Source organism: Eleutherodactylus coqui, chromosome 1 (assembly GCF_035609145.1).
Source record: "Eleutherodactylus coqui strain aEleCoq1 chromosome 1, aEleCoq1.hap1, whole genome shotgun sequence".
NCBI classification, from domain to species: Eukaryota; Metazoa; Chordata; class Amphibia; order Anura; family Eleutherodactylidae; genus Eleutherodactylus; species Eleutherodactylus coqui.
In genome coordinates this window covers 141,841,296-141,854,658 of record NC_089837.1, presented here as the reverse complement: position 1 = coordinate 141,854,658, position 13,363 = coordinate 141,841,296, and positions in this window count along the sequence as shown.

Below are 13,363 nucleotides of genomic sequence, written 5' to 3'. Positions count from 1 at the left end.
CCAGCTGTCATAGCAGTGACAGAGAAGCGCAATCTTCTCCCTATGTTTTCAACGGGGCCGGCGCTGCTGCCACTGGCACCATTGACAACAAGGTGAAACCCTTGAATGTGAAAGCATCTAAGAGTTTCGCATCCAATGAATCCCCTGCTGCAGCTGTGAGAGCCGCAGCAGGGAATAGCGATCCTCTCCCATTGCTTTCAATGGGGACTCACTATTTCTGTGCAATTTTTAGCTTCGGTCACCTGTTTTTTTACACATGCATCATGCGATTTTCTTTTTAGCGCGCCTATTCATGCGCTAAAAAAATGCTTGTGTGACCGAGCCCTTAAGGATTGAAATTCCCTAAAAAATGGCTCAAGCATTTTTTATGCTATTGGAAAATCACCAAAAATAACACGTGAAATACCGTACTGTGCAAAGGTTTTAGGCAGGTGTGAAAAAAGGCTGCAAATTAAGAATGCTTACAAAAGTAGAAATGTCAATAGTCTATTTTTGACAATTGACAGAATGCAAAATCAATGGACAAAAGAGAAATCTAAGGGCTCTTCTACACTCGCGATAGATTTTCCTGCTATGCGAGAGTGAGTGAAAACACATGATTTTAAAACCAATGATTCTCAATGGTTTTATTTTCATTTGCGATGTTTTCACTCACTCCAAGTTGCGATATAAAAAATCTGTGATATCGCCCATTGTTTTCAATGGGGCCAGCGGCAGCAGTGCCAGCCCTATTGACATCAATGGGAAAAGATCATAAATTCAATGAATGGTTGAGCGCTGTCTTTCAATGGCTGAGTGCTGCCTCTGATTGGTCACAGTGCTCTGTTAATCAGAGGCAGCCCTTTCAGCAGGCGGAGATTTTAAATTCCCACCTGCTGAAAGCACTTCAGAACAGTTCAGAAGGACAAGTGTCTAGACGTGCCTGAGCCCGGGAGCGGCAAAGAGGTGAGTATATATTTATTTTTTTACACATTCTAGGGATGATTTTCAGGGAAGGTCTTATATTTAAAGCCCTTCCCCAAAAATCACTGCAGGGGTGCCAGCAGCCCATTGCTTTCAATGGGGTTGCAGAAGCGTCGGCCCCATTGAAAGCAATGGGAGAACATTGCACTCCTGTGTCACAGCTGTGACAGCTGTGGCAGGGGAATTCTTCATCCCCTCGGGGAGTCCCCTTGTCACTGGACACTGTGACAATGCTGTCACAGTGTTCAGTGATGAGGGGATTCCCCACGGACAGGGGTTTCACAGCCAAAAAAACCTGAATGCTGCAGTTACTTGTGTTTTGAAATCCGCTGCCCTATTTTTACTGCTGCTAATTTTTGTGCGCAGGTAAAAAACTGCCATTGAAAAGCATTGGTTCAAATAGATGCGGATCGCAAACGCAAAAACATGCGCAGCAAAAAAAATGCCTGCCTGACTGAGCCCTTATACAGTATTTATTTACTTACAGTTTTCACTTATTATTAACCTATATTTCATCTTTACTTTTTAAACTGTAACCTACTACTATATGCCTATATACAGGTACTCTACATCAGACTTGTTTATAGCAACATATGGTCTTATTAACAGATATAATAACCACCAATAAACACATATAATCACAAATAATTTGCTATAAGTGGCTTGTGTAGGAAACGGATTGTGGGCAGTTCAATTCTTCATGCTTCTAATTGCCACTTCAAACATGTAATATGCAGTCTACCCATGGAAGAACGCTTTTGAGACAAATATAGCTGTACACTGTTTTTTGCAAAAAAAGGCAACAGCAATTTGCTATTGAAGTTGTGCCAGTTTTCCAGGCTACTGAAGACTACTTCCTAGAACTTAGGGTAGTTTCAGATGGCCGTATGCACAACTACGCTCGCTGGTATAGAGCATAGTTGTGCATGACGAGGTAAATTTCTCCCCCCTCTCCAGCCATTCAAACTCTGTACCATGGTGCAGGAGTTTGAAAAAAGCATGGCAATATAGGTTCTGCCCTATCTTTAATGTACGTAGTGTTCACTTAATGCAGGAAAGATATGGCACGTCCTATCATATAAGAGTCGTATACGACCACACCCTTGAAGAAACCAGATGACACAGAGTTCTGATTATGTCCAAAGGGTACAGGCTCTGAAGTGAGCTGCCCCTTGTAACTTTTTTATAGGTAAGAGAGAAAAAAATTTGTTTCACAAATAGTGATGCAAAATGCCAAATGTTGTCATGTGAATGGAGCCTGAAGGGCCTTTTACGTAGGTCAACTGTTGCACGCTAAATCACCTAAGGCCTATTTCACAGATAATCCTACTGTCAAAGCCCTAAATTAAGCCCTAGCTGCAAAAAATTGTTTTAAAAAAAGAATACATCATCGAAGTGCTGTCCAGCTCCGCCGCATCTTCTTTCCGGTCCCCGGCACTGTTCTTCATCTCTTCTGGCTGGGGATTGAAAAATCCCCACCTCCTGGAAGCGCTGCCTCTGATTGGCTGCATGCTGTGACACAGCCAATCAGAGCCAGCACTCGATGAATCATTGAATGGCTGGGATTGGTTCAAGAAGCGCTGGCTCTGATTGGCTGAGCGTCACAGTGCACAGCCAATCAGAAGCAGCGCTTCCAGAAGGCGGGGATTTTTCGATCTCCAGCCAGAAGAGATGCTGAAGACGACCAGTGCTAAGGACCGGTGAGAAGACGGCCGGAGCCGGACAATGCTTCTAAGGTGATGTATTTTTTATTTTTTTTGTGCAGCTGGGGCTTATTCTTGGGGTAGGGCTTATATTTCAAGCCTCCCCCCCCTGCCCCCAATGAAAATCCTTGCAAGTGGTAGCACCTCTTGCAACTTTGCAATGCCACAAAATCGTGGCATCAGCATGAAACAATGCAGCGATATCTCGATAGCTAAATGCACACACTACCAATGCAATATTGCTGCAATTTTCTCGTGACGATGTTGTGTCGCCCATGTGAAAGAGGCCTAACAATTGCTCCTGCGTTTTCAGATAGTGTTGATCATTGCTAAGTGAATGAGGCGGAGTGTGACAGAGTTCACTCCAGGTGCCCGCCTCCATTTACAGTAAACAAGCAATCATTCATAGATGAAAGATTGCCTGTTAAGACCTAACAATGCAGCAATAGACCAACAATGGTCTGCAGGACAGATCTAATCAATGATTTATCATTGATCATTCTTCTACTGCACACATTTACACCTAAGGCCTTAGTCACACGGGCGTTTTTTCACACGATTTGCGCATCGCATGACGGATGCGCATGCGCAAATCGCGTGACCGGCGCCGAAAAATCGGCCAAAAAATCGCCCGAAAATCTGCTCCTAGCCGCGTTTCATTAGAAACGGGCCGGAGCTGTCCAGCGCATTGCATTCAATGGAGCCGGCAATACAGCCGGCTCCATTGAATGCAAGCGCTGCGGGCGAGTGTGGGATGAATTCTCGGGAAGGGGTTAAATATATAACCCCTTCCCTGCAATGCATCCTTAAATGTGAAAAAATAAAAAAAAAGGATGTACTCACCTGCTCCCGGCAGCTGGAGATCCCGGCGGCCGGCCTGCAGTGGGTGTGAAGGAGGTGTGACTCAGACTTGCCCCTGATTGGCTCAGCGCTGAGCCAATCAGAGGCAAGTCTCAGTCACACCCATTCATGAATTCATGAATGGGTGTGACTGAGCTCAGCCTCTGATTGGCTCAGGCTGAGCCAATCAGGGGCCAGTCTGAGTCACACCCCTTCACACCCACTGCAGGCCGGCCGCCGGGATCTCCAGCTGCCAGGAGCAGGTGAGTACATCCTTTTTTTTAATTTTTTCACATTTAAGGATGCATTGCAGGGAAGGGGTTATATATTTAACCCCTTCCCGACAATTCATCCCGCGCACGCCGGCAGCCCATTGCTTTCAATGGAGTCGGCTGTATTGCCGGCTCCATTGAATTCAATGGGCAAACATCGTTCTTCTCTGCCACAGCTGTTCCAGCTGTGGCAGAGAAGAATGATTTGTCTTCTGTATGTTCTCAATGGGGTCGGCGCTGCTGCCGCCGGCCCCGTTGAGCGCATATGGAGAAGAGAACAGGAATCGCAGATCGCAGATAGGTGCGATCTGCGATTTCTGTTCTCTAATTTATCGGACGAGCGCATAAAAAGCGCTCATGTGTCCGATACCATTGCAAAGCAATGGTTTTAAAAAATCGCCGGACGCATGCGCATGCGCAAATCGCGGCAATAAACGCCCGTGTGACTAAGCCCTAATAGTTAACGAACAATTTGCACAATAATTGTGCAGTATAAAATAAGCCTTTGGCCGGTTTCACACGGGTGACAAAATTGTGTGATTTTCTCGTGATGTGACAGTTAAACAAATCACATGTATGTAAAGCCCATACTTTAATGGGTTCCTTCACATTAGCGATGTTTTATAGCCTGCTACATTGCAAGAAAAAAAGATCACGGGTTGCTAAATATTGACGTGATTTGCAAGATTTTGCAGCCCATGTTTCCCTATGGAGTCTTCCTTTGTGTTGCATCGCATTGCATGAAAACGCGGTTTTCATGAGGTGCGATGCAACTTTCACAGTAGCAAATCCTACTGTTTCCGATAAAATTAACCCTAGCTGCATGAAAAAAAAAAAAACACTACATCACCTAAAAGGCGCTGTCCGGCTCCGCCGCACGTCTCATCTGCATCTCCAGCATTTGTTTGAAGTCTTATGGCAGAGCTTCCTGGTCAGGGAAGCACTCCCTCTGATTGGTTCTCGAATGCTGCGGCTCAGTCATTCATAGTCAGTGCTTGATAAACCAATCACAACCATTCATTGAATGTATTTTTTAAGCAGATAGGGCTTATTTTTGGGGTAGGGCTTATATTTCAACCCCTTCAAAAAAACCCTGGCAACAGAGCGCTACAAAGTTGCTGTGATTTTCTCGAAGCAATATCACTGTCGCTCGTGTGAAAGAGGCCTAAAGACTACTTTTATATAGGAGGATAATCTGCCTGTCATAAGAAGCAGTGACTGACAATGAGCATGTCGGTCAGTGCCTGCTACTTTTGTCTGCACAGGCAGATTATCTGCAGGATGGGTATGAACAATCTTTAGTACAATTGTTTGCTATTATTGGTCAGCTGCATATGTACCTATTCACATAGAAGATCTGCAACTGACCAGCGAGTATTTTTATGCTCCCGTAAACAAGCTGATTAGCCGACAAATGAGCATTTGCTTGTTTGTCAGCTGATTGTTGGCCCTTTGCATGACTTGATTATTGAATAAATGAACATTCAGGTAAATGACTGTGCCTAATAATCAGACCAAACAAACAGACAAAGATGGCTGCGCTAGCTTCTCTAACTACCTGACGCTCAGTGTGCATTAGCTTGTAGTGTCTTACACTACTGAGGCCTCGGTCACACGGGCGTTTTTTCCCGCGATTTGCGGATCGCATGACGGATGCGCATCCGCAAATCGCGTGACCGGGGCCGAAAAATCTGCTCCTAGCCGCGTTTCATTAGAAACGGGCCGGAGCAGTGCAGCGCTGTCCAGCGCATTGAATTCAATGGAGCCGGCAATACTCACCATTCATGAATGGTGAGTGAGAGCTGCCTCTGATTGGTGAGGACTGTGACCAATCAGAGGCAGCTCATTCAGCAGGCGGGGATTATAAATTCCCGGCTGCTGAATACTACTCATAGCAGTTCAGGAGAACAGCCGGCCGGCCGCGGCTGAACTCCGGCTGCCGGGACAAGGTGAGTATATATTTTTTTTTTTACTTTTTACACATTTCTGGATGAATGTTAGGGAAGGGCTTATATTTTTAAGCCCTTCCCGAAAATTCTTTGTGAGATCGTCCGCAGCCCATTGCTTTCAATGGAGCCGGCTGTATTGCCGGCTCCATTGAATTCAATGGGCAAACATCATTCTTCTCTGCCACAGCTGTTACAGCTGTGGCAGAGGAGAATGATTTGTCTAGTATATGTTCTCAATGGGGTCGACGCTGCTGCCGCCGGCCCCATTGAGCGCATATAGAGAAGAGAACAGGAATCGCAAATCGCAGATAGGTGCGATCTGCGATTTCTGTTCTATAATTAATCGGACAAGCGCATAAAAAGTGCTCATGTGTCCGATACCATTGCAAAGCAATGGTTTTATAAAATCGCACATCGCATGCGCATACGCAGATCGCACGGAAAATCGCCCGTGTGACCGAGGCCTTATACATATGAATGCTTAGTGTGTATCAGGTAGTCAGAGAAGCAGTGCCTCCATCTTTGTTTTTCAAGGCCTAGAGTGTTGCTTTAACTCTAAAACCAGACAGTCACTACCTGCTGGTGAATTCTGCTATTCTTGATGCTTTGCATGATCCTTGAGTTTAACTTATTTCTCGATATTGTTGGATATGTGGAGCCACTCAACAAGGTACATAGGCTCTGGAGAAAAGATAGTTTAGGTGATTTCTCACAAAAAAACAAGTATGCTACATTAGGTAATGTCAATGAAATGGTACTGACAAATTAAACGGTAATCTCTGCATTTCAAAGTGTAAATAACAGAAGCGTTTCAACTTACATTAAACAATTGATTCACAAGCTTTTTTTTTTAGAATTGGACAGAGCTCATCCTAACCAATAAAGCTTTATTGTACTGAAATGAGAGAAAATTATTTATGCAAAAATAAAGAGGATTATAATATATATCGTATTAGGAGTAACCTTAATTCAAAACTCAAATGAATCTTGTAAATTAAGACCTCTGCTTTATAATCATAGAATAGAAGTCTGAAGAAAAAGACTTTAGGTCCACAGTCTTTATTTACTGTAATAGATGGCAAGTTAAAATCGTTCCATATGGAAATTTTGTGGAAGAAATGACTACTTTAAAGTCCTTCTGATTTCAAATTACAGATGCAGAAAATTGAATGTCATACAAACACTATGATGATGTATTTTCAAAGTGTCACAAAAAACTCTCAACGGTAATGATCTTTACATGAGAAGAGACAAGCATCAATTATATAGTTTTATAATTTCTACTACCCCAATTAGGTGACATAATTGCATTTCCATGAAAAATGCAAATGAGTCCATCCCTTCAAGTGTACTCGGAAATCATAATTGTATCATTTGTTGGAAACAGTGCATAAAAATAAAATGCTAACTACTAGTATTCAGTAGTTCTAAATTACAGCTTCAGATTTCAGTATCCATCAATGTATAAACTGGATAATATGCTTAGGTCCTTAAAGAATTCCAAGGATATCACAGTGGTTGGCAAAAAAAGAGAATTTACTCTGCATTTGAATTTGTTATGACTGCTGATCTCAAGTAAGGAATAGAGGGTCCTAAAAGTTTTTCTTTAAATATGCACTTTATTTTTTATTTTTAATTTTTGCTATGAAGAATCCAGTTCTGTAACTAGTTTCCTCCTGACAAAAACTAAAGCTGTCTTTTTCGACAGTAGCTTTGATTTCATATTCCATTCTTGAATATGAAAGCTGCTCTGTGATTGGTTGCTGTAATAAAAACAGTTTTTCTTTTGGACAATTGTCATAAACCTGTCCCATTAACTGGAGGAAACAAAATGTTGTCAGAGAGCTGGTCTCTTGATCTGGATGCTGGAAGAAAAGTGCAGGAAACACAGCCTGGAGGGACAGAACCACCGCTGAAGCCTGTGTGTGGCTGAAGAAGGTATGAAATTTTTCTTTTTTTTTTTTTACATCATTTTGTGATTGTTCTTTTTTTTTAGTGCTAGACAATCATTTTTTTGTATTATAAAAATACTTTTTATAAAATCAGTTGCTTTTGTGTTGGTCATCCCAAAATCTATACAATTTTTTAATTTTTCCATCAACAGAGCTCTATGGGATTTAATTGTTGATTTCTTGGTACATATACATTTTTGATTATTCTTTATTCCTGTTTAGGGGAGCTGTTATGACTCCTATTATAGTTGCTCTGGCATTGTTTTTGAGTTTTGCTTTTTTGTAATGTTATTTACCATATGTATTAAGCTACTCCTAGAGGTTATACAGCCATACATTTTTGAAATGTCTATCAATTGACTCAATCAGCACATCCCCTGAAAATGCACCATAATCTTATATCAGCAGTTTTCTCAACATCTCAATAAAAGCTCACTTCAGGTCACAAGTAGAAAAGTGAAAAAAACTAAAAAGTGGTAAGGCTACGTGAATGGGTGAGGGATTTGGAAAAATTGTAGGTAAATGAACCTGCAGAAAATATAATTCTTTTCTCTCCCTAATCGGAGAAATCCTCAACAAACATTGACCTATCTTCTCACAAGATCCATACTTGACAGATAATATTTCGAAAAAAACAGTAATTATCTTTTGACGGGCAAAAAACCTTAAAAAAAGTTTGAAACCAACGAGATTAAAAGGGGTAAAAGCAAAATCAAATGAAACAAGTTTTTTTCAAGATATAGTGGGCTGTTTTGATGCAACGTAAGAAAATGCAAATGCTGCTTCAATATTACCAACAGAACTACCGAATGTGCAAGCTTTAATAAAGGGGAAGACTTTAAAATTAAACACTTTCTCAACTGTTCTTCCGAGTATGTTGTATATGTTTTACAATACCCATGCCATTTATAATATGTTGGCTGCACCACATAATATTAAGGTGCAGAATCAACAGCCACAGGTTCAATATAACATGGATTTCTGAAACACGGTGTATCAAGACATGCGTCCATTAAATACAATTCTAGTTTTGACTATTTTAAAGTGATAGCCCAAAGGAAAATCCAAATAGATTCGAAGCACTCAGAAGACAAGAGATCTTTGAGTTAAATACAGTGTTCCCTGCAGGCCGAAATGAGGCACTGGAAAATGTTAAATATGATATATTTCTAAGACTGTGGGACAAATATTGGACCTGGGATCTACATGCACTTTTTGTAAATATTGTGTCAGTCACATGTAACGTCATTTTGTGAAAACCTATATGCAATCTTCTGAATAGTGCTTTGTATCCTTTCTCCTCCTTTATTCTTTTTTCCAGCTTTATTAAGTTGCATTACAGGCAATGTTTTTTTCCAACTTTATCATGTTAATTGATAGACATTTTTCTTACTTTTTTTCCTCTCCTTTCTCTTTCCCGCCTTTATTACTTTATAAACCTGGGGAGATGGTATTCACCCTCAGCTCTGCCTCTCTGCCTGATACACTATGCACATACCAACAGACAACACAATGGTAAGTTCTCTACACCTAAAAATTATGCTTGAGTCTGCCTATTGTTGTTTTATTTGAAATCCACAACTAGTCTTTTAGTGTAGAACTAATCACAGGGACGGAAAAAGTCTATAGAACTAAAGCTAAGCCCTTTTCACAGTAACAGACTAAAATATAAATTCTTTATTAGGGATATATTAAAAGACATAAATGGGCTAACACACAAACAAAAAAATATAAACCAGAAAAGTCCGTAACTTTTTGGTATACCACTGGCCTCCACTCAAAAACCGGATATGTGTGTGGGGCCAGATAACAGATCAGTGCTACAAGCAAGTAGTAGGAAGAGCTTAGTCACTTCCTAAACTGGTAAAGATCATACAGCATCAAGATTTGGAGGTATGATGCTCCTCTAACTTGGTATTGAAGTGCTGTAATGATCTACCAGAGTGATTGCTGTCTTAGACAGTATCCAACATAGGGACGTGTCAATATCTCAAACTCTTTAACATCAATAACAGGCAAAGAGAAAAAAAAAAAGAAAAAAAAAAATTTCCTATAATAAGGATTTTTCACAATCGGACACTCATAATGGGAGTGTTTAAATAAACTGTGCTCGACGCGTTTCCCCACAAGAAAAATTGTGGTTCATCAGGAGCTTAGATGAATTCGACAGGCATTCGTATAGCACTGTTTGTAGTAATGAATTAACCAAAGATGTTTAAGATGAAGTCAGATAATACAAGTGGTGCAGTGACTTAGAGACAATCTGTGTGATTGCTCAGTATGTCAGATGCATAGAAGCAAAATTGCATGTTAGGCACCAACTAAAGAGATACAGGTATACTCCCAGCATTAGTATGCAGAGTATGATCTCTCTGCTCAATCTTAACTAATGGGGGTTTGTAAGTAGGAAGTCTGAGAGATATTGGCTCAGTATATTATGGAAACTGCAGCCAGAGTATAGGCTCCCTGAGTAACAGAGAGCTATAAAGCTGTAAATCTGGATGCAGCATCAGCTTGGCAGTTTCAATAATAGCCCAGGCTCATCAAGGACTGTCTCATCTTGATGATATAACGAAAATCAGATGAGGATGTTAGGTATATAGAAAATGGTCACCATATAAGTGTGGCCACCTCTATAACCAGACTAAACTTCAGACCTAAGCTGAAAATATAGACTTGGTGTAAAGAGCCTTCCTGCATGCTACCAGGTATAGAGTAGCAGCAGGTTTCTCTGATCTACTCCTTCCTACAAAGGATAGTTGTTATGCCCATGCATCAAACGGTCACAAAGCACCAAAAATAAATAAGTAAATAAATAAAGAGGTATCAGATGAATTCGACAGGCATTCGTATAGCACTGTTTGTAGTAATGAATTAACCAAAGATGTTTAAGATGAAGTCAGATAGTACAAGTGGTGCAGTGACTTAGAGACAATCTGTGTGATTGCTCAGTATGTCAGATGCATAGAAGCAAAATTGCATGTTAGGCACCAACTAAAGAATACAGGTATACTCCCAGCATTAGTATGCAGAGTATGGTCTCTCTGCTCAATCTTAGCTAGTGGGGGTTTGTAAGTAGGAAGTCTGAGAGATATTGGCTCAGTATATTATGGAAACTGCAGCCAGAGTATAGGCTCCCTGAGTAACAGAGAGCTATAAAGTTGTAAATCTGGATGCAGCATCAGCTTGGCAGTTTCAATAATAGCCCAGGCTCATCAAGGACTGTCTCATCTTGATGATATAACGAAAATCAGATGAGGATGTTAGGTATATAGAAAATGGTCACCATATAAGTGTGGCCACCTCTATAACCAGACTAAACTTCAGACCTAAGCTGAAAATATAGACTTGGTGTAAAGAGCCTTCCTGCATGCTACCAGGTATAGAGTAGCGGCAGGTTTCTCTGATCTACTCCTTCCTACAGAGGATAGTTGTTATGCCCATGCATCAAACGGTCTCAAAGCACCAAAAATAAATAAATAAATAAATAAAGAGGTAAAGCCTGTGGCTCTGATTAAACACTCTGATTATGAGTATCCGATTGTGAAAAATCCTTATTATAGGAAAATTTTTATTTTTTATTTTTTTTTCTCTTTGCCTGTGATTGATGTTAAAGAGTTTGAGATATTGACACGTCCCTATGTTGGATACTGTCTAAGACAGCAATCACTCTGGTAGATCATTACAGCACTTCAATACCAAGTTAGAGGAGCATCATACCTCCAAATCTTGATGCTGTATGATCTTTACCAGTTTAGGAAGTGACTAAGCTCTTCCTACTACTTGCTTGTAGCACTGATCTGTTATCTGGCCCCACACACATATCCGGTTTTTGAGTGGAGGCCAATCTTTTAGTGTCGACATTCATCTGAGAGCTGCCCCTGAGCCAATCAGTTGTTCAGAGCAGTTCAGGAGGACTGCAGCCGGCCGCGCTGAACTCCGTCTTCCGGGACCAGGTGAGTATATATATTTTTTTTATTTTTACACATTTCTGGATGAATTGCAGGGAAGGGCTTATATATTTAAGCCCTTCCTGACAATTCATCCCGCAATCGCCGGCAGCCCATTGCTTTCTATGGAGCCGGCTGTATTGCCGGCTCCATTGAATTCAATGGGCTAACATCGTTCTTCTCTGCCACAGCTGTTACAGCTGTGGCAGAGGAGAACGATCTTTACGCTGACAGTGGGGGGGGGGTCTCACTCTTGCCACTATTGTGGCTTAATAGTGGGACCTGGGAACTTGAGATGCAGCCCAACATGTAGCCCCTCGCCTGCCCTATCCGTTTCTGTGTTGTTCCCATCACTTTCTTGAATTTCCCAGGTTTTCACAAATGAAAACCTTAGGGAGCATTGGCGATATACAAAAATGCTCGAGTCGCCCATTGACTTCAATGGGGTTCGTTACTCGAAAGGAACTCTCGAGCATCACTGAAAGTTTGACTCGAGTAACGAGCACTCAAGCATTTTGGTGCTCGCTCATCTCTAGTACTAATGTATTCCCACATGGAAGCGTAGAGTTGTCAAGCTCTAGTGACCAAATGCAACTACTACCTCTGCATACCCTACAGACATTGTTGTGCAGAGTTATGACTATAGTTTTGAATAGTCATAGCAATGTATAGCTATAAAGGTTGGCAACCTTTATAGATAGACGATTGATGAAAAATTGATTCTGCAGTGTATGAACAGCTTAAAGTGTCACCCTATATTCACTCTCCTGCTGAATCGTACATTAGTTATGGAGTGACGCTAGTGACATACTATAGAATGCTTGAGAATGTTAATTAGAATAGCACTCATGCACAAGACTACTCGGGTAATGTACAGTTCCCTTAGAAGCTATTCTGGACAGTGTGACAAAGTACTATTGCATCCATAAATCAGTTGCCCTAATAGACCATAAACCACTAAGATAAACATTTGACTAAAATACATAATGAAAAATATACTTTCAGTAAGCACAAATTTCAAAACAATATGACTGCTAAGCCTAAAATGAAACAATGCTGCTTTAAGGTTCAGTGAACATATTTAGTGACTTAGACATTGATAAATTTGAAGGTTGACAGAGCAAGTAAATGTGCAATTTTTCATGGGTTTAGACACTGTAGTGAAATGTTACATATGATGTAATAAGTCAAACAAAAATGCTAAATTAATGCATTTGAATTGTGCTGAAACTTGAGATAGAACTGTTTAGCTTGACAAACAGCGAAGAACAGCAATTTTAAGTATAATTTTCCATGTATCAAAAAAATGTTAGCAACTGAGAGTATTACATAAGCATTAGGTGATATAAGACGTAAAACAGGCTGGAAAATGGCTCTTGGAAGCCCTTCCATGAGAGGCAATAAATGTGGCTGCAGGAAGTCCTGAACATATTGCTGAGGTGGAATTGTCCCTCATACTACTAGTAGGGGTGACCATATGTGATGGCCCTCCAAACTAACACACCAGCAGTTGGGGCAGTGGGCTACTCAACAGCAAAGGAAGATTGAGGCACTTACCTCTAGGTTTCCAGATATGAACATGGCCATTATCAGCACCCAAACTAAACTTGGATTTATCATTGAAGATAACCTAGTTCCACTCTGTAATAGTCCAGTATAGTCATTACCGACTAAATGTCCTTCAGCCAAGTGCCTGGAAATGGCTCTGACTGTCACCAGATCATGTACTAATGG